The sequence below is a fragment of the Staurois parvus genome, unplaced genomic scaffold, assembly GCF_062004578.1.
Source record: "Staurois parvus isolate SC_StPar_1 unplaced genomic scaffold, SC_StPar_1.0 ptg000662l, whole genome shotgun sequence".
Lineage (NCBI taxonomy): Eukaryota > Metazoa > Chordata > Amphibia > Anura > Ranidae > Staurois > Staurois parvus.
In genome coordinates, this window is record NW_028318458.1 from 407,960 (window position 1) to 431,153 (window position 23,194).

At 45.2% G+C, this 23,194-nt stretch overlaps 25 non-coding genes across 25 annotated transcripts; all 25 read left to right on the plus strand.

The window, feature by feature from the left end:
• Positions 1–1,885: 1,885 nt before the first annotated feature.
• Positions 1,886–1,958, plus strand: TRNAR-ACG (transfer RNA arginine (anticodon ACG)). Its single transcript has one exon. It is a non-coding gene; the product is annotated as a tRNA-Arg (tRNA).
• Positions 1,959–2,953: 995 nt separating this feature from the next.
• TRNAR-ACG (transfer RNA arginine (anticodon ACG)) lies at positions 2,954–3,026 on the plus strand. The gene has a single exon. It is a non-coding gene; the product is annotated as a tRNA-Arg (tRNA).
• An 8-nt stretch (positions 3,027–3,034) lies between these two features.
• Positions 3,035–3,106, plus strand: TRNAH-GUG (transfer RNA histidin (anticodon GUG)). Its single transcript has one exon. It is a non-coding gene; the product is annotated as a tRNA-His (tRNA).
• A 1,715-nt stretch (positions 3,107–4,821) lies between these two features.
• Positions 4,822–4,894, plus strand: TRNAR-ACG (transfer RNA arginine (anticodon ACG)). Its single transcript has one exon. It is a non-coding gene; the product is annotated as a tRNA-Arg (tRNA).
• Positions 4,895–5,955: 1,061 nt separating this feature from the next.
• On the plus strand, positions 5,956–6,027 carry TRNAH-GUG (transfer RNA histidin (anticodon GUG)). Its single transcript has one exon. It is a non-coding gene; the product is annotated as a tRNA-His (tRNA).
• Positions 6,028–6,935: 908 nt separating this feature from the next.
• On the plus strand, positions 6,936–7,008 carry TRNAR-ACG (transfer RNA arginine (anticodon ACG)). Its single transcript has one exon. It is a non-coding gene; the product is annotated as a tRNA-Arg (tRNA).
• A 1,061-nt stretch (positions 7,009–8,069) lies between these two features.
• On the plus strand, positions 8,070–8,141 carry TRNAH-GUG (transfer RNA histidin (anticodon GUG)). The gene has a single exon. It is a non-coding gene; the product is annotated as a tRNA-His (tRNA).
• Positions 8,142–9,049: 908 nt separating this feature from the next.
• On the plus strand, positions 9,050–9,122 carry TRNAR-ACG (transfer RNA arginine (anticodon ACG)). Its single transcript has one exon. It is a non-coding gene; the product is annotated as a tRNA-Arg (tRNA).
• Positions 9,123–10,099: 977 nt separating this feature from the next.
• TRNAR-ACG (transfer RNA arginine (anticodon ACG)) lies at positions 10,100–10,172 on the plus strand. The gene has a single exon. It is a non-coding gene; the product is annotated as a tRNA-Arg (tRNA).
• An 8-nt stretch (positions 10,173–10,180) lies between these two features.
• TRNAH-GUG (transfer RNA histidin (anticodon GUG)) lies at positions 10,181–10,252 on the plus strand. Its single transcript has one exon. It is a non-coding gene; the product is annotated as a tRNA-His (tRNA).
• A 916-nt stretch (positions 10,253–11,168) lies between these two features.
• TRNAR-ACG (transfer RNA arginine (anticodon ACG)) lies at positions 11,169–11,241 on the plus strand. The gene has a single exon. It is a non-coding gene; the product is annotated as a tRNA-Arg (tRNA).
• An 8-nt stretch (positions 11,242–11,249) lies between these two features.
• TRNAH-GUG (transfer RNA histidin (anticodon GUG)) lies at positions 11,250–11,321 on the plus strand. Its single transcript has one exon. It is a non-coding gene; the product is annotated as a tRNA-His (tRNA).
• A 916-nt stretch (positions 11,322–12,237) lies between these two features.
• On the plus strand, positions 12,238–12,310 carry TRNAR-ACG (transfer RNA arginine (anticodon ACG)). The gene has a single exon. It is a non-coding gene; the product is annotated as a tRNA-Arg (tRNA).
• A 977-nt stretch (positions 12,311–13,287) lies between these two features.
• On the plus strand, positions 13,288–13,360 carry TRNAR-ACG (transfer RNA arginine (anticodon ACG)). Its single transcript has one exon. It is a non-coding gene; the product is annotated as a tRNA-Arg (tRNA).
• An 8-nt stretch (positions 13,361–13,368) lies between these two features.
• Positions 13,369–13,440, plus strand: TRNAH-GUG (transfer RNA histidin (anticodon GUG)). Its single transcript has one exon. It is a non-coding gene; the product is annotated as a tRNA-His (tRNA).
• A 908-nt stretch (positions 13,441–14,348) lies between these two features.
• Positions 14,349–14,421, plus strand: TRNAR-ACG (transfer RNA arginine (anticodon ACG)). Its single transcript has one exon. It is a non-coding gene; the product is annotated as a tRNA-Arg (tRNA).
• Positions 14,422–14,429: 8 nt separating this feature from the next.
• Positions 14,430–14,501, plus strand: TRNAH-GUG (transfer RNA histidin (anticodon GUG)). Its single transcript has one exon. It is a non-coding gene; the product is annotated as a tRNA-His (tRNA).
• Positions 14,502–15,403: 902 nt separating this feature from the next.
• TRNAR-ACG (transfer RNA arginine (anticodon ACG)) lies at positions 15,404–15,476 on the plus strand. Its single transcript has one exon. It is a non-coding gene; the product is annotated as a tRNA-Arg (tRNA).
• Positions 15,477–15,484: 8 nt separating this feature from the next.
• TRNAH-GUG (transfer RNA histidin (anticodon GUG)) lies at positions 15,485–15,556 on the plus strand. The gene has a single exon. It is a non-coding gene; the product is annotated as a tRNA-His (tRNA).
• Positions 15,557–16,466: 910 nt separating this feature from the next.
• Positions 16,467–16,539, plus strand: TRNAR-ACG (transfer RNA arginine (anticodon ACG)). Its single transcript has one exon. It is a non-coding gene; the product is annotated as a tRNA-Arg (tRNA).
• A 1,803-nt stretch (positions 16,540–18,342) lies between these two features.
• Positions 18,343–18,415, plus strand: TRNAR-ACG (transfer RNA arginine (anticodon ACG)). Its single transcript has one exon. It is a non-coding gene; the product is annotated as a tRNA-Arg (tRNA).
• Positions 18,416–19,473: 1,058 nt separating this feature from the next.
• TRNAH-GUG (transfer RNA histidin (anticodon GUG)) lies at positions 19,474–19,545 on the plus strand. The gene has a single exon. It is a non-coding gene; the product is annotated as a tRNA-His (tRNA).
• A 908-nt stretch (positions 19,546–20,453) lies between these two features.
• On the plus strand, positions 20,454–20,526 carry TRNAR-ACG (transfer RNA arginine (anticodon ACG)). The gene has a single exon. It is a non-coding gene; the product is annotated as a tRNA-Arg (tRNA).
• A 1,061-nt stretch (positions 20,527–21,587) lies between these two features.
• Positions 21,588–21,659, plus strand: TRNAH-GUG (transfer RNA histidin (anticodon GUG)). Its single transcript has one exon. It is a non-coding gene; the product is annotated as a tRNA-His (tRNA).
• Positions 21,660–22,567: 908 nt separating this feature from the next.
• On the plus strand, positions 22,568–22,640 carry TRNAR-ACG (transfer RNA arginine (anticodon ACG)). The gene has a single exon. It is a non-coding gene; the product is annotated as a tRNA-Arg (tRNA).
• The last annotated feature ends 554 nt before the right edge of the window (positions 22,641–23,194 follow it).

The window sequence follows — 23,194 nt, forward strand, 5'->3', positions numbered from 1 at the left end:
GCAGCTCGAAAGTGAGCCCTGATAAATTATACTTTGCACTGCCTCGTTGCTGTTTCATAGGGGGCTCGTCTGCCGCCCTGGGCTAGTAACCAAGTTAGGCAAAATAGAGAACAATGTTTCGAACAAATTAAATCCATCGAGAACTTTTAAGAACCCAACCTTCCCAATGCTAACACTCGCATACACGCACTTTGGAAGTACCTACGGCAACGCCGTTTGCTCTACACATATTTGCTATCCCTGCGCACACTAGAGATAGATGGATGTTTAGGGTCATCATGGAAGCATAACTCTAAAGTGAAGAGTTGGAACTTTTTTTAATGCACTGCCTTTTTTACACTGGTTCGGTACCACAGTTCTTGGTGGTTTTACAAGTGCACCCCATTTTAAAACTAAGATATGTTTGGTATTTCTTAAAGCAGGAAAGTCGCATATTTCATGGAAAATGTTGAGATTATTTGGTTGTTGCAAATGCAAGGGGAGTAAGACATTTCCTGTGTTCTCGCTTGAAGCTTCCTCTCTGAACTCGTTATCAAAGTCGCTTTCCAAGCTTGAATTTTTGGGCAGGTTAAGAAACCTTGGCAAAGCAAGATGTTTGTGATCAAATATCTTGGCCAATCGGAAGCTGGCATTGTTTTTTTGGACAGATTCATTGCAAATATCTGGTCTTGGCTTGGGCAAGTTCATTGGAGGTTTTAGCAATGTTCTCTGGATTAGAGATCCTCCAGAAAGCCAGTGGTTTGCATTGAAACGGCCACCATGGTGCCTTGTGGTCCAGCAGTTGGAATGAGCATCAAAGGAAGTTTGGCAAACATCCAGCAGCAGGGCCAGTGGCGCAATGGATAAAGCGTCTGACTACGGATCAGAAGATTGTAGGTTTGACTCCTACCTGGCTCGTCACATGGGCCGTGATCGTATAGTGGTTAGTACTCTGCGTTGTGGCCGCAGCAACCCCGGTTCGAATCCGGGGCACGGCAGCTTTTTACGGCGCAGCTGCTGGGCAAGATTTACAGAGGGGATTCTGTAGGCCAGATCTGCATTGGATAGGAGGCATCGCAGCTCGAAAGTGAGCCCTGATAAATTATACTTTGCACTGCCTCGTTGCTGTTTCATAGGGGGCTCGTCTGCCGCCCTGGGCTAGTAACCAAGTTAGGCAAAATAGAGAACAATGTTTCGAACAAATTAAATCCATCGAGAACTTTTAAGAACCCAACCTTCCCAATGCTAACACTCGCATACACGCACTTTGGAAGTACCTACGGCAACGCCATTTGCTCTACACATATTTGCTATCCCTGCGCACACTAGAGATAGATGGATGATTCAATTTAGGGTCATCATGGAAGCATAACTCTAAAGTGAAGAGTTGGAACTTTTTTTAATGCACTGCCTTTTTTACACTGGTTCGGTACCACAGTTCTTGGTGGTTTTACAAGTGCACCCCATTTTAAAACTAAGATATGTTTGGTATTTCTTAAAGCAGGAAAGTCGCATATTTCATGGAAAATGTTGAGATTATTTGGTTGTTGCAAATGCAAGGGGAGTAAGACATTTGCTGTGTTCTCGCTTGAAGCTTCCTCTCTGAACTCGTTATCAAAGTCGCTTTCCAAGCTTGAATTTTTGGGCAGGTTAAGAAACCTTGGCAAAGCAAGATGTTTGTGATCAAATATCTTGGCCAATCGGAAGCTGGCATTGTTTTTTTGGACAGATTCATTGCAAATATCTGGTCTTGGCTTGGGCAAGTTCATTGGAGGTTTTAGCAATGTTCTCTGGATTAGAGATCCTCCAGAAAGCCAGTGGTTTGCATTGAAACGGCCACCATGGTGCCTTGTGGTCCAGCGGTTGGAATGAGCATCAAAGGAAGTTTGGCAAACATCCAGCAGCAGGGCCAGTGGCACAATGGATAACGCGTCTGACTACGGATCAGAAGATTGTAGGTTCGACTCCTACCTGGCTCGTCTCATGTGCCGTGATCATATAGTGGTTAGTACTCTGTGTTGTGGCCGCAGCAACCCCGGCTCGAATCCGTGTCACGGCAGCTTTTTACGGCGCAGCTGCCGGGCAAGATTCACAGAGGGGATTCTGTAGGCCAGATCTGCATTGGATAGAAGCAGAGGAGGCATCGCAGATCGAAAGTGAGCCCTGATAAATTGTACTTTGCACTGCCTCGTTGCTGTTTCATAGGGGGCTCGTCTGCCGCCCTGGGCTAGTAACCAAGTTAGGCAAAATAGAGAACAATGTTTCGAACAAATTAAATCCATCGAGAACTTTTAAGAACCCAACCTTCCCAATGCTAACACTCGCATACACGCACTTTGGAAGTACCTACGGCAACGCCGTTTGCTCTACACATATTTGCTATCCCTGCGCACACTAGAGATAGATGGATGATTCAATTTAGGGTCATCATGGAAGCATAACTCTAAAGTGAAGAGTTGGAACTTTTTTTAATGCACTGCCTTTTTTACACTGGTTCGGTACCACAGTTCTTGGTGGTTTTACAAGTGCACCCCATTTTAAAACTAAGATATGTTTGGTATTTCTTAAAGCAGGAAAGTCGCATATTTCATGGAAAATGTTGAGATTATTTGGTTGTTGCAAATGCAAGGGGAGTAAGACATTTCCTGTGTTCTCGCTTGAAGCTTCCTCTCTGAACTCGTTATCAAAGTCGCTTTCCAAGCTTGAATTTTTGGGCAGGTTAAGAAACCTTGGCAAAGCAAGATGTTTGTGATCAAATATCTTGGCCAATCGGAAGCTGGCATTGTTTTTTGGACAGATTCATTGCAAATATCTGGTCTTGGCTTGGGCAAGTTCATTGGAGGTTTTAGCAATGTTCTCTGGATTAGAGATCCTCCAGAAAGCCAGTGGTTTGCATTGAAACGGCCACCATGGTGCCTTGTGGTCCAGCGGTTGGAATGAGCATCAAAGGAAGTTTGGCAAACATCCAGCAGCAGGGCCAGTGGCGCAATGGATAACGCGTCTGACTACGGATCAGAAGATTGTAGGTTCGACTCCTACCTGGCTCGTCACATGGGCCGTGATCGTATAGTGGTTAGTACTCTGCGTTGTGGCCGCAGCAACCCCGGTTCGAATCCGGGTCACGGCAGATTTTTACGGCGCAGCTGCTGGGCAAGATTCACAGAGGGGATTCTGTAGGCCAGATCTGCATTGGATAGGAGGCATCGCAGCTCGCAAGTGAGCCCTGATAAATTATACTTTGCACTGCCTCGTTGCTGTTTCATAGGGGGCTCATCTGCCGCCCTGGGCTAGTAACCAAGTTAGGCAAAATAGAGAACAATGTTTCGAACAAATTAAATCCATCGAGAACTTTTAAGAACCCAACCTTCCCAATGCTAACACTCGCATACACGCACTTTGGAAGTACCTACGGCAACGCCGTTTGCTCTACACATATTTGCTATCCCTGCGCACACTAGAGATAGATGGATGATTCAATTTAGGGTCATCATGGAAGCATAACTCTAAAGTGAAGAGTTGGAACTTTTTTTAATGCACTGCCTTTTTTACACTGGTTCGGTACCACAGTTCTTGGTGGTTTTACAAGTGCACCCCATTTTAAAACTAAGATATGTTTGGTATTTCTTAAAGCAGGAAAGTCGCATATTTCATGGAAAATGTTGAGATTATTTGGTTGTTGCAAATGCAAGGGGAGTAAGACATTTCCTGTGTTCTCGCTTGAAGCTTCCTCTCTGAACTCGTTATCAAAGTCGCTTTCCAAGCTTGAATTTTTGGGCAGGTTAAGAAACCTTGGCAAAGCAAGATGTTTGTGATCAAATATCTTGGCCAATCGGAAGCTGGCATTGTTTTTTTGGACAGATTCATTGCAAATATCTGGTCTTGGCTTGGGCAAGTTCATTGGAGGTTTTAGCAATGTTCTCTGGATTAGAGATCCTCCAGAAAGCCAGTGGTTTGCATTGAAACGGCCACCATGGTGCCTTGTGGTCCAGCGGTTGGAATGAGCATCAAAGGAAGTTTGGCAAACATCCAGCAGCAGGGCTAGTGGCGCAATGGGTAACGCGTCTGACTACAGGGGGCTCGTCTGCCGCCCTGGGCTAGTAACCAAGTTAGGCAAAATAGAGAACAATGTTTCGAACAAATTAAATCCATCGAGAACTTTTAAGAACCCAACCTTCCCAATGCTAACACTCGCATACTCGCACTTTGGAAGTACCTACGGCAACGCCGTTTGCTCTACACATATTTGCTATCCCTGCGCACACTAGAGATAGATGGATGATTCAATTTAGGGTCATCATGGAAGCATAACTCTAAAGTGAAGAGTTGGAACTTTTTTTAATGCACTGCCTTTTTTACACTGGTTCGGTACCACAGTTCTTGGTGGTTTTACAAGTGCACCCCATTTTAAAACTAAGATATGTTTGGTATTTCTTAAAGCAGGAAAGTCGCATATTTCATGGAAAATGTTGAGATTATTTGGTTGTTGCAAATGCAAGGGGAGTAAGACATTTCCTGTGTTCTCGCTTGAAGCTTCCTCTCTGAACTCGTTATCAAAGTCGCTTTCCAAGCTTGAATTTTTGGGCAGGTTAAGAAACCTTGGCAAAGCAAGATGTTTGTGATCAAATATCTTGGCCAATCGGAAGCTGGCATTGTTTTTTTGGACAGATTCATTGCAAATATCTGGTCTTGGCTTGGGCAAGTTCATTGGAGGTTTTAGCAATGTTCTCTGGATTAGAGATCCTCCAGAAAGCCAGTGGTTTGCATTGAAACGGCCACCATGGTGCCTTGTGGTCCAGCGGTTGGAATGAGCATCAAAGGAAGTTTGGCAAACATCCAGCAGCAGGGCCAGTGGCGCAATGGATAACGCGTCTGACTACGGATCAGAAGATTGTAGGTTCGACTCCTACCTGGCTCATCACATGGGCCGTGATCGTATAGTGGTTAGTACTCTGCGTTGTGGCCGCAGCAACCCCGGTTCGAATCCGGGTCACAGCAGCTTTTTACGGCGCAGCTGCTGGGCAAGATTCACAGAGGGGATTCTGTAGGCCAGATCTGCATTGGATAGGAGGCATCGCAGCTCGAAAGTGAGCCCTGATAAATTATACTTTGCACTGCCTCGTTGCTGTTTCATAGGGGGCTCGTCTGCCGCCCTGGGCTAGTAACCAAGTTAGGCAAAATAGAGAAAAATGTGTCGAAGAAATTAAATCCATCGAGAACTTTTAAGAACCCAACCTTCCCAATGCTAATACACGCACTTTGGAAGTACCTACGGCAAAGCCGTTTGCTCTACACATATTTGCTATCCCTGCGCACACTAGAGATAGATGGATGATTCAATTTAGGGTCATCATGGAAGCATAACTCTAAAGTGAAGAGTTGGAACTTTTTTTAATGCACTGCCTTTTTTACACTGGTTCGGTACCACAGTTCTTGGTGGTTTTACAAGTGCACCCCATTTTAAAACTAAGATATGTTTGGTATTTCTTAAAGCAGGAAAGTCGCATATTTCATGGAAAATGTTGAGATTATTTGGTTGTTGCAAATGCAAGGGGAGTAAGACATTTCCTGTGTTCTCGCTTGAAGCTTCCTCTCTGAACTCGTTATCAAAGTCGCTTTCCAAGCTTGAATTTTTGGGCAGGTTAAGAAACCTTGGCAAAGCAAGATGTTTGTGATCAAATATCTTGGCCAATCGGAAGCTGGCATTGTTTTTTTGGACAGATTCATTGCAAATATCTGGTCTTGGCTTGGGCAAGTTCATTGGAGGTTTTAGCAATGTTCTCTGGATTAGAGATCCTCCAGAAAGCCAGTGGTTTGCATTGAAACGGCCACCATGGTGCCTTGTGGTCCAGCGGTTGGAATAAGCATCAAAGGAAGTTTGGCAAACATCCAGCAGCAGCGCCAGTGGCGCAATGGATAACGCATCTGACTACAGATCAGAAGATTGTAGGTTCGACTCCTACCTGACTCGTCACATGGGCCGTGATCGTATAGTGGTTAGTACTCTGCGTTGTGGCCGCAGCAACCCCGGTTCGAATCCGGGTCACGGCAGCTTTTTACGGCGCAGCTGCTGGGCAAGATTCACAGAGGGGATTCTGTAGGCCAGATCTGCATTGGATAGGAGGCATCGCAGCTCGAAAGTGAGCCCTGATAAATTATACTTTGCACTGCCTCGTTGCTGTTTCATAGGGGGCTCGTCTGCCACCCTGGGCTAGTAACCAAGTTAGGCAAAATAGAGAACAATGTTTCGAACAAATTAAATCCGTCGAGAACTTTTAAGAACCCAACCTTCCCAATGCTAACACTCGCATAAACGCACTTTGGAAGTACCTACGGCAACGCCGTTTGCTCTACACATATTTGCTATCCCTGCGCACACTAGAGATAGATGGATGATTCAATTTAGGGTCATCATGGAAGCATAACTCTAAAGTGAAGAGTTGGAACTTTTTTTAATGCACTGCCTTTTTTACACTGGTTCGGTACCACAGTTCTTGGTGGTTTTACAAGTGCACCCCATTTTAAAACTAAGATATGTTTGGTATTTCTTAAAGCAGGAAAGTCGCATATTTCATGGAAAATGTTGAAATTATTTGGTTGTTGCAAATGCAAGGGGAGTAAGACATTTCCTGTGTTCTCGCTTGAAGCTTCCTCTCTGAACTCGTTATCAAAGTCGCTTTCCAAGCTTGAATTTTTGGGCAGGTTAAGAAACCTTGGCAAAGCAAGATGTTTGTGATCAAATATCTTGGCCAATCGGAAGCTGGCATTGTTTTTTTGGACAGATTCATTGCAAATATCTGGTCTTGGCTTGGGCAAGTTCATTGGAGGTTTTAGCAATGTTCTCTGGATTAGAGATCCTCCAGAAAGCCAGTGGTTTGCATTGAAACGGCCACCATGGTGCCTTGTGGTCCAGCGGTTGGAATGAGCATCAAAGGAAGTTTGGCAAACATCCAGCAGCAGGGCCAGTGGCGCAATGGATAACGCGTCTGACTACGGATCAGAAGATTGTAGGTTCGACTCCTACCTGTCTCATCACATGGGCCGTGATCGTATAGTGGTTAGTACTCTGCGTTGTGGCCGCAGCAACCCCGGTTCGAATCCGGGTCACAGCAGCTTTTTACGGCGCAGCTGCTGGGCAAGATTCACAGAGGGGATTCTGTAGGCCAGATCTGCATTGGATAGGAGGCATCGCAGCTCGAAAGTGAGCCCTGATAAATTATACTTTGCACTGCCTCGTTGCTGTTTCATAGGGGGCTCGTCTGCCGCCCTGGGCTAGTAACCAAGTTAGGCAAAATAGAGAAAAATGTGTCGAAGAAATTAAATCCATCGAGAACTTTTAAGAACCCAACCTTCCCAATGCTAATACACGCACTTTGGAAGTACCTACGGCAAAGCCGTTTGCTCTACACATATTTGCTATCCCTGCGCACACTAGAGATAGATGGATGATTCAATTTAGGGTCATCATGGAAGCATAACTCTAAAGTGAAGAGTTGGAACTTTTTTTAATGCACTGCCTTTTTTACACTGGTTCGGTACCACAGTTCTTGGTGGTTTTACAAGTGCACCCCATTTTAAAACTAAGATATGTTTGGTATTTCTTAAAGCAGGAAAGTCGCATATTTCATGGAAAATGTTGAGATTATTTGGTTGTTGCAAATGCAAGGGGAGTAAGACATTTCCTGTGTTCTCGCTTGAAGCTTCCTCTCTGAACTCGTTATCAAAGTCGCTTTCCAAGCTTGAATTTTTGGGCAGGTTAAGAAACCTTGGCAAAGCAAGATGTTTGTGATCAAATATCTTGGCCAATCGGAAGCTGGCATTGTTTTTTTGGACAGATTCATTGCAAATATCTGGTCTTGGCTTGGGCAAGTTCATTGGAGGTTTTAGCAATGTTCTCTGGATTAGAGATCCTCCAGAAAGCCAGTGGTTTGCATTGAAACGGCCACCATGGTGCCTTGTGGTCCAGCGGTTGGAATAAGCATCAAAGGAAGTTTGGCAAACATCCAGCAGCAGCGCCAGTGGTGCAATGGATAACGCATCTGACTACGGATCAGAAGATTGTAGGTTCAGCTCCTACCTGACTCGTCACATGGGCCGTGATCGTATAGTGGTTAGTACTCTGTGTTGTGGCCGCAGCAACCCCGGTTCGAATCCGGGTCACGGCAGCTTTTTACGGCGCAGCTGCTGGGCAAGATTCACAGAGGGGATTCTGTAGGCCAGATCTGCATTGGATAGGAGGCATCGCAGCTCGAAAGTGAGCCCTGATAAATTATACTTTGCACTGCCTCGTTGCTGTTTCATAGGGGGCTCGTCTGCCACCCTGGGCTAGTAACCAAGTTAGGCAAAATAGAGAACAATGTTTCGAACAAATTAAATCCATCGAGAACTTTTAAGAACCCAACCTTCCCAATGCTAACACTCGCATAAACGCACTTTGGAAGTACCTACGGCAACGCCGTTTGCTCTACACATATTTGCTATCCCTGCGCACACTAGAGATAGATGGATGATTCAATTTAGGGTCATCATGGAAGCATAACTCTAAAGTGAAGAGTTGGAACTTTTTTTAATGCACTGCCTTTTTTACACTGGTTCGGTACCACAGTTCTTGGTGGTTTTACAAGTGCACCCCATTTTAAAACTAAGATATGTTTGGTATTTCTTAAAGCAGGAAAGTCGCATATTTCATGGAAAATGTTGAAATTATTTGGTTGTTGCAAATGCAAGGGGAGTAAGACATTTCCTGTGTTCTCGCTTGAAGCTTCCTCTCTGAACTCGTTATCAAAGTCGCTTTCCAAGCTTGAATTTTTGGGCAGGTTAAGAAACCTTGGCAAAGCAAGATGTTTGTGATCAAATATCTTGGCCAATCGGAAGCTGGCATTGTTTTTTTGGACAGATTCATTGCAAATATCTGGTCTTGGCTTGGGCAAGTTCATTGGAGGTTTTAGCAATGTTCTCTGGATTAGAGATCCTCCAGAAAGCCAGTGGTTTGCATTGAAACGGCCACCATGGTGCCTTGTGGTCCAGCGGTTGGAATGAGCATCAAAGGAAGTTTGGCAAACATCCAGCAGCAGGGCCAGTGGCGCAATGGATAACGCGTCTGACTACGGATCAGAAGATTGTAGGTTCAACTCCTACCTGGCTCGTCACATGGGCCGTGATCGTATAGTGGTTAGTACTCTGCGTTGTGGCCGCAGCAACCCCGGGTCACGGCAGCTTTTTACGGCGCAGCTGCCGGGCAAGATTCACAGAGGGGATTCTGTAGGCCAGATCTGCATTGGATAGGAGGCATCGCAGCTCGAAAGTGAGCCCTGATAAATTATACTTTGCACTGCCTCGTTGCTGTTTCATAGGGGGCTCGTCTGCCACCCTGGGCTAGTAACCAAGTTAGGCAAAATAGAGAACAATGTTTCGAACAAATTAAATCCATCGAGAACTTTTAAGAACCCAACCTTCCCAATGCTAACACTCGCATACACGCACTTTGGAAGTACCTACGGCAACGCCGTTTGCTCTACACATATTTGCTATCCCTGCGCACACTAGAGATAGATGGATGTTTCAATTTAGGGTCATCATGGAAGCATAACTCTAAAGTGAAGAGTTGGAACTTTTTTTAATGCACTGCCTTTTTTACACTGGTTCGGTACCACAGTTCTTGGTGGTTTTACAAGTGCACCCCATTTTAAAACTAAGATATGTTTGGTATTTCTTAAAGCAGGAAAGTCGCATATTTCATGGAAAATGTTGAGATTATTTGGTTGTTGCAAATGCAAGGGGAGTAAGACATTTCCTGTGTTCTCGCTTGAAGCTTCCTCTCTGAACTCGTTTTCAAAGTCGCTTTCCAAGCTTGAATTTTTGGGCAGGTTAAGAAACCTTGGCAAAGCAAGATGTTTGTGATCAAATATCTTGGCCAATCGGAAGCTGGCATTGTTTTTTTGGACAGATTCATTGCAAATATCTGGTCTTGGCTTGGGCAAGTTCATTGGAGGTTTTAGCAATGTTCTCTGGATTAGAGATCCTCCAGAAAGCCAGTGGTTTGCATTGAAACGGCCACCATGGTGCCTTGTGGTCCAGCGGTTGGAATGAGCATCAAAGGAAGTTTGGCAAACATCCAGCAGCAGGGCCAGTGGCGCAATGGATAACGCATCTGACTACGGATCAGAAGATTGTATGTTCGACTCCTACCTGGCTCGTCACATGGGCCGTGATCGTATAGTGGTTAGTACTCTGCGTTGTGGCCGCAGCAACCCCGGTTCGAATCCGGGTCACGGCAGCTTTTTACGGCGCAGCTGCTGGGCAAGATTCACAGAGGGGATTCTGTAGGCCAGATCTGCATTGGATAGAAGCAGAGGAGGCATCGCAGATCGAAAGTGAGCCCTGATAAATTGTACTTTGCACTGCCTCGTTGCTGTTTCATAGGGGGCTCGTCTGCCGCCCTGGGCTAGTAACCAAGTTAGGCAAAATAGAGAACAATGTTTCGAACAAATTAAATCCATCGAGAACTTTTAAGAACCCAACCTTCCCAATGCTAACACTCGCATACACGCACTTTGGAAGTACCTACGGCAACGCCGTTTGCTCTACACATATTTGCTATCCCTGCGCACACTAGAGATAGATGGATGATTCAATTTAGGGTCATCATGGAAGCATAACTCTAAAGTGAAGAGTTGGAACTTTTTTTAATGCACTGCCTTTTTTACACTGGTTCGGTACCACAGTTCTTGGTGGTTTTACAAGTGCACCCCATTTTAAAACTAAGATATGTTTGGTATTTCTTAAAGCAGGAAAGTCGCATATTTCATGGAAAATGTTGAGATTATTTGGTTGTTGCAAATGCAAGGGGAGTAAGACATTTCCTGTGTTCTCGCTTGAAGCTTCCTCTCTGAACTCGTTATCAAAGTCGCTTTCCAAGCTTGAATTTTTGGGCAGGTTAAGAAACCTTGGCAAAGCAAGATGTTTGTGATCAAATATCTTGGCCAATCGGAAGCTGGCATTGTTTTTTTGGACAGATTCATTGCAAATATCTGGTCTTGGCTTGGGCAAGTTCATTGGAGGTTTTAGCAATGTTCTCTGGATTAGAGATCCTCCAGAAAGCCAGTGGTTTGCATTGAAACGGCCACCATGGTGCCTTGTGGTCCAGCGGTTGGAATGAGCATCAAAGGAAGTTTGGCAAACATACAGCAGCAGGGCCAGTGGCGCAATGGATAACGCGTCTGACTACGGATCAGAAGATTGTAGGTTCGACTCCTACCTGGCTCGTCACATGGGCCGTGATCGTATAGTGGTTAGTACTCTGCGTTGTGGCCGCAGCAACCCCGGTTCGAATCCGGGTCACGGTAGCTTTTTACGGCGCAGCTGCCGGGCAAGATTCACAGAGGGAATTCTGTAGGCCAGATCTGCATTGGATAGAAGCAGAGGAGGCATCGCAGATCGAAAGTGAGCCCTGATAAATTGTACTTTGCACTGCCTCGTTGCTGTTTCATAGGGGGCTCGTCTGCCGCCCTGGGCTAGTAAGCAAGTTAGGCAAAATAGAGAACAATGTTTCGAACAAATTAAATCCATCGAGAACTTTTAAGAACCCAACCTTCCCAATGCTAACACTCGCATACACGCACTTTGGAAGTACCTACGGCAACGCCGTTTGCTCTACACATATTTGCTATCCCTGCGCACACTAGAGATAGATGGATGATTCAATTTAGGGTCATCATGGAAGCATAACTCTAAAGTGAAGAGTTGGAACTTTTTTTAATGCACTGCCTTTTTTACACTGGTTCGGTACCACAGTTCTTGGTGGTTTTACAAGTGCACCCCATTTTAAAACTAAGATATGTTTGGTATTTCTTAAAGCAGGAAAGTCGCATATTTCATGGAAAATGTTGAGATTATTTGGTTGTTGCAAATGCAAGGGGAGTAAGACATTTGCTGTGTTCTCGCTTGAAGCTTCCTCTCTGAACTCGTTATCAAAGTCGCTTTCCAAGCTTGAATTTTTGGGCAGGTTAAGAAACCTTGGCAAAGCAAGATGTTTGTGATCAAATATCTTGGCCAATCGGAAGCTGGCATTGTTTTTTTGGACAGATTCATTGCAAATATCTGGTCTTGGCTTGGGCAAGTTCATTGGAGGTTTTAGCAATGTTCTCTGGATTAGAGATCCTCCAGAAAGCCAGTGGTTTGCATTGAAACGGCCACCATGGTGCCTTGTGGTCCAGCAGTTGGAATGAGCATCAAAGGAAGTTTGGCAAACATCCAGCAGCAGGGCCAGTGGCGCAATGGATAACGCGTCTGACTACGGATCAGAAGATTGTAGGTTTGACTCCTACCTGGCTCGTCACATGGGCCGTGATCGTATAGTGGTTAGTACTCTGCGTTGTGGCCGCAGCAACTCCGGGTCACGACAGCTTTTTACGGCGCAGCTGCTGGGCAAGATTTACAGAGGCGATTCTGTAGGCCAGATCTGCATTGGATAGGAGGCATCGCAGCTCGAAAGTGAGCCCTGATAAATTATACTTTGCACTGCCTCGTTGCTGTTTCATAGGGGGCTCGTCTGCCGCCCTGGGCTAGTAACCAAGTTAGGCAAAATAGAGAACAATGTTTCGAACAAATTAAATCCATCGAGAACTTTTAAGAACCCAACCTTCCCAATGCTAACACTCGCATACACGCACTTTGGAAGTACCTACGGCAACGCCGTTTGCTCTACACATATTTGCTATCCCTGCGCACACTAGAGATAGATGGATGATTCAATTTAGGGTCATCATGGAAGCATAACTCTAAAGTGAAGAGTTGGAACTTTTTTTAATGCACTGCCTTTTTTACACTGGTTCGGTACCACAGTTCTTGGTGGTTTTACAAGTGCACCCCTTTTTAAAACTAAGATATGTTTGGTATTTCTTAAAGCAGGAAAGTCGCATATTTCATGGAAAATGTTGAGATAATTTGGTTGTTGCAAATGCAAGGGGAGTAAGACATTTCCTGTGTTCTCGCTTGAAGCTTCCTCTCTGAACTCGTTATCAAAGTCGCTTTCCAAGCTTGAATTTTTGGGCAGGTTAAGAAACCGTGGCAAAGCAAGATGTTTGTGATCAAATATCTTGGCCAATCGGAAGCTGGCATTGTTTTTTTGGACAGATTCATTGCAAATATCTGGTCTTGGCTTGGGCAAGTTCATTGGAGGTTTTAGCAATGTTCTCTGGATTAGAGATCCTCCAGAAAGCCAGTGGTTTGCATTGAAACGGCCACCATGGTGCCTTGTGGTCCAGCGGTTGGAATAAGCATCAAAGGAAGTTTGGCAAACATCCAGCAGCAGGGCCAGTGGCGCAATGGATAACGCGTCTGACTACGGATCAGAAGATTGTAGGTTCGACTCCTACCTGGCTCGTCACATGGGCCGTGATCGTATAGTGGTTAGTACTCTGCGTTGTGGCCGCAGCAACCCCGGTTCGAATCCGGGTCACGGCAGCTTTTTACGGCGCAGCTGCTGGGCAAGATTCACAGAGGGGATTCTGTAGGCCAGATCTGCATTGGATAGGAGGCATCGCAGCTCGAAAGTGAGCCCTGATAAATTATACTTTGCACTGCCTCGTTGCTGTTTCATAGGGGGCTCGTCTGCCGCCCTGGGCTAGTAACCAAGTTAGGCAAAATAGAGAACAATGTTTCGAACAAATTAAATCCATCGAGAACTTTTAAGAACCCAACCTTCCCAATGCTAACACTCGCATACACGCACTTTGGAAGTACCTACGGCAACGCCGTTTGCTCTACACATATTTGCTATCCCTGCGCACACTAGAGATAGATGGATGATTCAATTTAGGGTCATCATGGAAGCATAACTCTAAAGTGAAGAGTTGGAACTTTTTTTAATGCACTGCCTTTTTTACACTGGTTCGGTACCACAGTTCTTGGTGGTTTTACAAGTGCACCCCATTTTAAAACTAAGATATGTTTGGTATTTCTTAAAGCAGGAAAGTCGCATATTTCATGGAAAATGTTGAGATTATTTGGTTGTTGCAAATGCAAGGGGAGTAAGACATTTGCTGTGTTCTCGCTTGAAGCTTCCTCTCTGAACTCGTTATCAAAGTCGCTTTCCAAGCTTGAATTTTTGGGCAGGTTAAGAAACCTTGGCAAAGCAAGATGTTTGTGATCAAATATCTTGGCCAATCGGAAGCTGGCATTGTTTTTTTGGACAGATTCATTGCAAATATATGGTCTTGGCTTGGGCAAGTTCATTGGAGGTTTTAGCAATGTTCTCTGGATTAGAGATCCTCCAGAAAGCCAGTGGTTTGCATTGAAACGGCCACCATGGTGCCTTGTGGTCCAGCGGTTGGAATGAGCATCAAAGGAAGTTTGGCAAACTTCCAGCAGCAGGGCCAGTGGCGCAATGGATAACGCGTCTGACTACGGATCAGAAGATTGTAGGTTTGACTCCTACCTGGCTCATCCCGTGGGCCGTGATCGTATAGTGGTTAGTACTCTGCGTTGTGGCCGCAGCAACCCCGGTTCGAATCCGGGTCACGGCAGCTTTTTACGGCGCAGCTGCTGGGCAAGATTCACAGAGGGGATTCTGTAGGCCAGATCTGCATTGGATAGGAGGCATCGCAGCTCGAAAGTGAGCCCTGATAAATTATACTTTGCACTGCCTCGTTGCTGTTTCATAGGGGGCTCGTCTGCCGCCCTGGGCTAGTAACCAAGTTAGGCAAAATAGAGAACAATGTTTCGAACAAATTAAATCCATCGAGAACTTTTAAGAACCCAACCTTCCCAATGCTAACACTCGCATACACGCACTTTGGAAGTACCTACGGCAACGCCGTTTGCTCTACACATATTTGCTATCCCTGCGCACACTAGAGATAGATGGATGTTTAGGGTCATCATGGAAGCATAACTCTAAAGTGAAGAGTTGGAACTTTTTTTAATGCACTGCCTTTTTTACACTGGTTCGGTACCACAGTTCTTGGTGGTTTTACAAGTGCACCCCATTTTAAAACTAAGATATGTTTGGTATTTCTTAAAGCAGGAAAGTCGCATATTTCATGGAAAATGTTGAGATTATTTGGTTGTTGCAAATGCAAGGGGAGTAAGACATTTGCTGTGTTCTCGCTTGAAGCTTCCTCTCTGAACTCGTTATCAAAGTCGCTTTCCAAGCTTGAATTTTTGGGCAGGTTAAGAAACCTTGGCAAAGCAAGATGTTTGTGATCAAATATCTTGGCCAATCGGAAGCTGGCATTGTTTTTTTGGACAGATTCATTGCAAATATCTGGTCTTGGCTTGGGCAAGTTCATTGGAGGTTTTAGCAATGTTCTCTGGATTAGAGATCCTCCAGAAAGCCAGTGGTTTGCATTGAAACGGCCACCATGGTGCCTTGTGGTCCAGCAGTTGGAATGAGCATCAAAGGAAGTTTGGCAAACATCCAGCAGCAGGGCCAGTGGCGCAATGGATAACGCGTCTGACTACGGATCAGAAGATTGTAGGTTTGACTCCTACCTGGCTCGTCACATGGGCCGTGATCGTATAGTGGTTAGTACTCTGCGTTGTGGCCGCAGCAACCCCGGTTCGAATCCGGGTCACGGCAGCCTTTTACGGCGCAGCTGCTGGGCAAGATTTACAGAGGGGATTCTGTAGGCCAGATCTGCATTGGATAGGAGGCATCGCAGCTCGAAAGTGAGCCCTGATAAATTATACTTTGCACTGCCTCGTTGCTGTTTCATAGGGGGCTCGTCTGCCGCCCTGGGCTAGTAACCAAGTTAGGCAAAATAGAGAACAATGTTTCGAACAAATTAAATCCATCGAGAACTTTTAAGAACCCAACCTTCCCAATGCTAACACTCGCATACACGCACTTTGGAAGTACCTACGGCAACGCCGTTTGCTCTACACATATTTGCTATCCCTGCGCACACTAGAGATAGATGGATGATTCAATTTAGGGTCATCATGGAAGCATAACTCTAAAGTGAAGAGTTGGAACTTTTTTTAATGCACTGCCTTTTTTACACTGGTTCGGTACCACAGTTCTTGGTGGTTTTACAAGTGCACCCCATTTTAAAACTAAGATATGTTTGGTATTTCTTAAAGCAGGAAAGTCGCATATTTCATGGAAAATGTTGAGATTATTTGGTTGTTGTAAATGCAAGGGGAGTAAGACATTTCCTGTGTTCTCGCTTGAAGCTTCCTCTCTGAACTCGTTATCAAAGTCGCTCTCCAAGCTTGAATTTTTGGGCAGGTTAAGAAACCTTGGCAAAGCAAGATGTTTGTGATCAAATATCTTGGCCAATCGGAAGCTGGCATTGTTTTTTTGGACAGATTCATTGCAAATATCTGGTCTTGGCTTGGGCAAGTTCATTGGAGGTTTTAGCAATGTTCTCTGGATTAGAGAGATCCTCCAGAAAGCCAGTGGTTTGCATTGAAACGGCCACCATGGTGCCTTGTGCTCCAGCGGTTGGAATGAGCATCAAAGGAAGTTTGGCAAACATCCAGCAGCAGGGCCAGTGGCACAATGGATAACGCGTCTGACTACGGATCAGAAGATTGTAGGTTCGACTCCTACCTGGCTCGTCTCATGTGCCGTGATCATATAGTGGTTAGTACTCTGTGTTGTGGCCGCAGCAACCCCGGCTCGAATCCGTGTCACGGCAGCTTTTTACGGCGCAGCTGCCGGGCAAGATTCACAGAGGGGATTCTGTAGGCCAGATCTGCATTGGATAGAAGCAGAGGAGGCATCGCAGATCGAAAGTGAGCCCTGATAAATTGTACTTTGCACTGCCTCGTTGCTGTTTCATAGGGGGCTCGTCTGCCGCCCTGGGCTAGTAACCAAGTTAGGCAAAATAGAGAACAATGTTTCGAACAAATTAAATCCATCGAGAACTTTTAAGAACCCAACCTTCCCAATGCTAACACTCGCATACACGCACTTTGGAAGTACCTACGGCAACGCCGTTTGCTCTACACATATTTGCTATCCCTGCGCACACTAGAGATAGATGGATGATTCAATTTAGGGTCATCATGGAAGCATAACTCTAAAGTGAAGAGTTGGAACTTTTTTTAATGCACTGCCTTTTTTACACTGGTTCGGTACCACAGTTCTTGGTGGTTTTACAAGTGCACCCCATTTTAAAACTAAGATATGTTTGGTATTTCTTAAAGCAGGAAAGTCGCATATTTCATGGAAAATGTTGAGATTATTTGGTTGTTGCAAATGCAAGGGGAGTAAGACATTTCCTGTGTTCTCGCTTGAAGCTTCCTCTCTGAACTCGTTATCAAAGTCGCTTTCCAAGCTTGAATTTTTGGGCAGGTTAAGAAACCTTGGCAAAGCAAGATGTTTGTGATCAAATATCTTGGCCAATCGGAAGCTGGCATTGTTTTTTTGGACAGATTCATTGCAAATATCTGGTCTTGGCTTGGGCAAGTTCATTGGAGGTTTTAGCAATGTTCTCTGGATTAGAGATCCTCCAGAAAGCCAGTGGTTTGCATTGAAACGGCCACCATGGTGCCTTGTGGTCCAGCGGTTGGAATGAGCATCAAAGGAAGTTTGGCAAACATCCAGCAGCAGGGCTAGTGGCGCAATGGGTAACGCGTCTGACTACAGGGGGCTCGTCTGCCGCCCTGGGCTAGTAACCAAGTTAGGCAAAATAGAGAACAATGTTTCGAACAAATTAAATCCATCGAGAACTTTTAAGAACCCAACCTTCCCAATGCTAACACTCGCATACACGCACTTTGGAAGTACCTACGGCAACGCCGTTTGCTCTACACATATTTGCTATCCCTGCGCACACTAGAGATAGATGGATGATTCAATTTAGGGTCATCATGGAAGCATAACTCTAAAGTGAAGAGTTGGAACTTTTTTTAATGCACTGCCTTTTTTACACTGGTTCGGTACCACAGTTCTTGGTGGTTTTACAAGTGCACCCCATTTTAAAACTAAGATATGTTTGGTATTTCTTAAAGCAGGAAAGTCGCATATTTCATGGAAAATGTTGAGATTATTTGGTTGTTGCAAATGCAAGGGGAGTAAGACATTTCCTGTGTTCTCGCTTGAAGCTTCCTCTCTGCAATTGTTATCAAAGTCGCTTTCCAAGCTTGAATTTTTGGGCAGGTTAAGAAACCTTGTCAAAGCAAGATGTTTCTGATCAAATATCTTGGCCAATCGGAAGCTGGCATTGTTTTTTTGGACAGATTCATTGCAAATATCTGGTCTTGGCTTGGGCAAGTTCATTGGAGGTTTTAGCAATGTTCTCTGGATTAGAGATCCTCCAGAAAGCCAGTGGTTTGCATTGAAACGGCCACCATGGTGCCTTGTGGTCCAGCGGTTAGAATGAGCATCAAAGGAAGTTTGGCAAACATCCAGCAGCAGGGCCAGTGGCGCAATGGATAACGCGTCTGACTACGGATCAGAAGATTGTAGGTTCGACTCCTACCTGGCTCGTCACATGGGTTGTGATCGTATAGTGGTTAGTACTCTGCGTTGTGTCCGCAGCAACCCCGGGTCACGGCAGCTTTTTGCGGCGCAGCTGCTGGGCAAGATTCACAGAGGGGATTCTGTAGGCCAGATCTGCATTGGATAGGAGGCATCGCAGCTCGAAAGTGAGCCCTGATAAATTATACTTTGCACTGCCTCGTTGCTGTTTCATAGGGGGCTCGTCTGCCGCCCTGGGCTAGTAACCAAGTTAGGCAAAATAGAGAACAATGTTTCGAACAAATTAAATCCATCGAGAACTTTTAAGAACCCAACCTTCCCAATGCTAACACTCGCATACACGCACTTTGGAAGTACCTACGGCAACGCCGTTTGCTCTACACATATTTGCTATCCCTGCGCACACTAGAGATAGATGGATGATTCAATTTAGGGTCATCATGGAAGCATAACTCTAAAGTGAAGAGTTGGAACTTTTTTTAATGCACTGCCTTTTTTACACTGGTTCGGTACCACAGTTCTTGGTGGTTTTACAAGTGCACCCCATTTTAAAACTAAGATATGTTTGGTATTTCTTAAAGCAGGAAAGTCGCATATTTCATGGAAAATGTTGAGATTATTTGGTTGTTGCAAATGCAAGGGGAGTAAGACATTTGCTGTGTTCTCGCTTGAAGCTTCCTCTCTGAACTCGTTATCAAAGTCGCTTTCCAAGCTTGAATTTTTGGGCAGGTTAAGAAACCTTGGCAAAGCAAGATGTTTGTGATCAAATATCTTGGCCAATCGGAAGCTGGCATTGTTTTTTTGGACAGATTCATTGCAAATATCTGGTCTTGGCTTGGGCAAGTTCATTGGAGGTTTTAGCAATGTTCTCTGGATTAGAGATCCTCCAGAAAGCCAGTGGTTTGCATTGAAACGGCCACCATGGTGCCTTGTGGTCCAGCGGTTGGAATGAGCATCAAAGGAAGTTTGGCAAACATCCAGCAGCAGGGCCAGTGGCCCAATGGGTAACGCGTCTGACTACGGATCAGAAGATTGTAAGTTCAACTCCTACCTGGCTCGTCACATGGGCCGTGATCGTATAGTGGTTAGTACTCTGCGTTGTGGCCGCAGCAACCCCGGTTCGAATCCGGGTCACGGCAGCTTTTTACGGCGCAGCTGCTGGGCAAGATTCACAGAGGGGATTCTGTAGGCCAGATCTGCATTGGATAGGAGGCATCGCAGCTCGAAAGTGAGCCCTGATAAATTATACTTTGCACTGCCTCGTTGCTGTTTCATAGGGGGCTCGTCTGCCGCCCTGGGCTAGTAACCAAGTTAGGCAAAATAGAGAACAATGTTTCGAACAAATTAAATCCATCGAGAACTTTTAAGAACCCAACCTTCCCAATGCTAACACTCGCATACACGCACTTTGGAAGTACCTACGGCAACGCCGTTTGCTCTACACATATTTGCTATCCCTGCGCACACTAGAGATAGATGGATGATTCAATTTAGGGTCATCATGGAAGCATAACTCTAAAGTGAAGAGTTGGAACTTTTTTTAATGCACTGCCTTTTTTACACTGGTTCGGTACCACAGTTCTTGGTGGTTTTACAAGTGCACCCCATTTTAAAACTAAGATATGTTTGGTATTTCTTAAAGCAGGAAAGTCGCATATTTCATGGAAAATGTTGAGATTATTTGGTTGTTGCAAATGCAAGGGGAGTAAGACATTTCCTGTGTTCTCGCTTGAAGCTTCCTCTCTGAACTCGTTATCAAAGTCGCTTTCCAAGCTTGAATTTTTGGGCAGGTTAAGAAACCTTGGCAATGCAAGATGTTTGTGATCAAATATCTTGGCCAATCGGAAGCTGGCATTGTTTTTTTGGACAGATTCATTGCAAATATCTGGTCTTGGCTTGGGCAAGTTCATTGGAGGTTTTAGCAATGTTCTCTGGATTAGAGATCCTCCAGAAAGCCAGTGGTTTGCATTGAAACGGCCACCATGGTGCCTTGTGGTCCAGCGGTTGGAATGAGCATCAAAGGAAGTTTGGCAAACATCCAGCAGCAGGGCCAGTGGCGCAATGGATAACGCGTCTGACTACGGATCAGAAGATTGTAGGTTCGATTCCTACCTGGCTCATCACATGGGCCGTGATCGTATAGTGGTTAGTACTCTGCGTTGTGGCTGCAGCAACCCCGGTTCGAATCCGGGTCACAGCAGCTTTTTACGGCGCAGCTGCTGGGCAAGATTCACAGAGGGGATTCTGTAGGCCAGATCTGCATTGGATAGGAGGCATCGCAGCTCGAAAGTGAGCCCTGATAAATTATACTTTGCACTGCCTCGTTGCTGTTTCATAGGGGGCTCGTCTGCCGCCCTGGGCTAGTAACCAAGTTAGGCAAAATAGAGAAAAATGTGTCGAAGAAATTAAATCCATCGAGAACTTTTAAGAACCCAACCTTCCCAATGCTAATACACGCACTTTGGAAGTACCTACGGCAAAGCCGTTTGCTCTACACATATTTGCTATCCCTGCGCACACTAGAGATAGATGGATGATTCAATTTAGGGTCATCATGGAAGCATAACTCTAAAGTGAAGAGTTGGAACTTTTTTTAATGCACTGCCTTTTTTACACTGGTTCGGTACCACAGTTCTTGGTGGTTTTACAAGTGCACCCCATTTTAAAACTAAGATATGTTTGGTATTTCTTAAAGCAGGAAAGTCGCATATTTCATGGAAAATGTTGAGATTATTTGGTTGTTGCAAATGCAAGGGGAGTAAGACATTTCCTGTGTTCTCGCTTGAAGCTTCCTCTCTGAACTCGTTATCAAAGTCGCTTTCCAAGCTTGAATTTTTGGGCAGGTTAAGAAACCTTGGCAAAGCAAGATGTTTGTGATCAAATATCTTGGCCAATCGGAAGCTGGCATTGTTTTTTTGGACAGATTCATTGCAAATATCTGGTCTTGGCTTGGGCAAGTTCATTGGAGGTTTTAGCAATGTTCTCTGGATTAGAGATCCTCCAGAAAGCCAGTGGTTTGCATTGAAACGGCCACCATGGTGCCTTGTGGTCCAGCGGTTGGAATAAGCATCAAAGGAAGTTTGGCAAACATCCAGCAGCAGCGCCAGTGGCTCAATGGATAACGCATCTGACTACAGATCAGAAGATTGTAGGTTCGACTCCTACCTGACTCGTCACATGGGCCGTGATCGTATAGTGGTTAGTACTCTGCGTTGTGGCCGCAGCAACCCCGGTTCGAATCCGGGTCACGGCAGCTTTTTACGGCGCAGCTGCTGGGCAAGATTCACAGAGGGGATTCTGTAGGCCAGATCTGCATTGGATAGGAGGCATCGCAGCTCGAAAGTGAGCCCTGATAAATTATACTTTGCACTGCCTCGTTGCTGTTTCATAGGGGGCTCGTCTGCCACCCTGGGCTAGTAACCAAGTTAGGCAAAATAGAGAACAATGTTTCGAACAAATTAAATCCGTCGAGAACTTTTAAGAACCCAACCTTCCCAATGCTAACACTCGCATAAACGCACTTTGGAAGTACCTACGGCAACGCCGTTTGCTCTACACATATTTGCTATCCCTGCGCACACTAGAGATAGATGGATGATTCAATTTAGGGTCATCATGGAAGCATAACTCTAAAGTGAAGAGTTGGAACTTTTTTTAATGCACTGCCTTTTTTACACTGGTTCGGTACCACAGTTCTTGGTGGTTTTACAAGTGCACCCCATTTTAAAACTAAGATATGTTTGGTATTTCTTAAAGCAGGAAAGTCGCATATTTCATGGAAAATGTTGAAATTATTTGGTTGTTGCAAATGCAAGGGGAGTAAGACATTTCCTGTGTTCTCGCTTGAAGCTTCCTCTCTGAACTCGTTATCAAAGTCGCTTTCCAAGCTTGAATTTTTGGGCAGGTTAAGAAACCTTGGCAAAGCAAGATGTTTGTGATCAAATATCTTGGCCAATCGGAAGCTGGCATTGTTTTTTTGGACAGATTCATTGCAAATATCTGGTCTTGGCTTGGGCAAGTTCATTGGAGGTTTTAGCAATGTTCTCTGGATTAGAGATCCTCCAGAAAGCCAGTGGTTTGCATTGAAACGGCCACCATGGTGCCTTGTGGTCCAGCGGTTGGAATGAGCATCAAAGGAAGTTTGGCAAACATCCAGCAGCAGGGCCAGTGGCGCAATGGATAACGCGTCTGACTACGGATCAGAAGATTGTAGGTTCGACTCCTACCTGGCTCATCACATGGGCCGTGATCGTATAGTGGTTAGTACTCTGCGTTGTGGCCGCAGCAACCCCGGTTCGAATCCGGGTCACAGCAGCTTTTTACGGCGCAGCTGCTGGGCAAGATTCACAGAGGGGATTCTGTAGGCCAGATCTGCATTGGATAGGAGGCATCGCAGCTCGAAAGTGAGCCCTGATAAATTATACTTTGCACTGCCTCGTTGCTGTTTCATAGGGGGCTCGTCTGCCGCCCTGGGCTAGTAACCAAGTTAGGCAAAATAGAGAAAAATGTGTCGAAGAAATTAAATCCATCGAGAACTTTTAAGAACCCAACCTTCCCAATGCTAATACACGCACTTTGGAAGTACCTACGGCAAAGCCGTTTGCTCTACACATATTTGCTATCCCTGCGCACACTAGAGATAGATGGATGATTCAATTTAGGGTCATCATGGAAGCATAACTCTAAAGTGAAGAGTTGGAACTTTTTTTAATGCACTGCCTTTTTTACACTGGTTCGGTACCACAGTTCTTGGTGGTTTTACAAGTGCACCCCATTTTAAAACTAAGA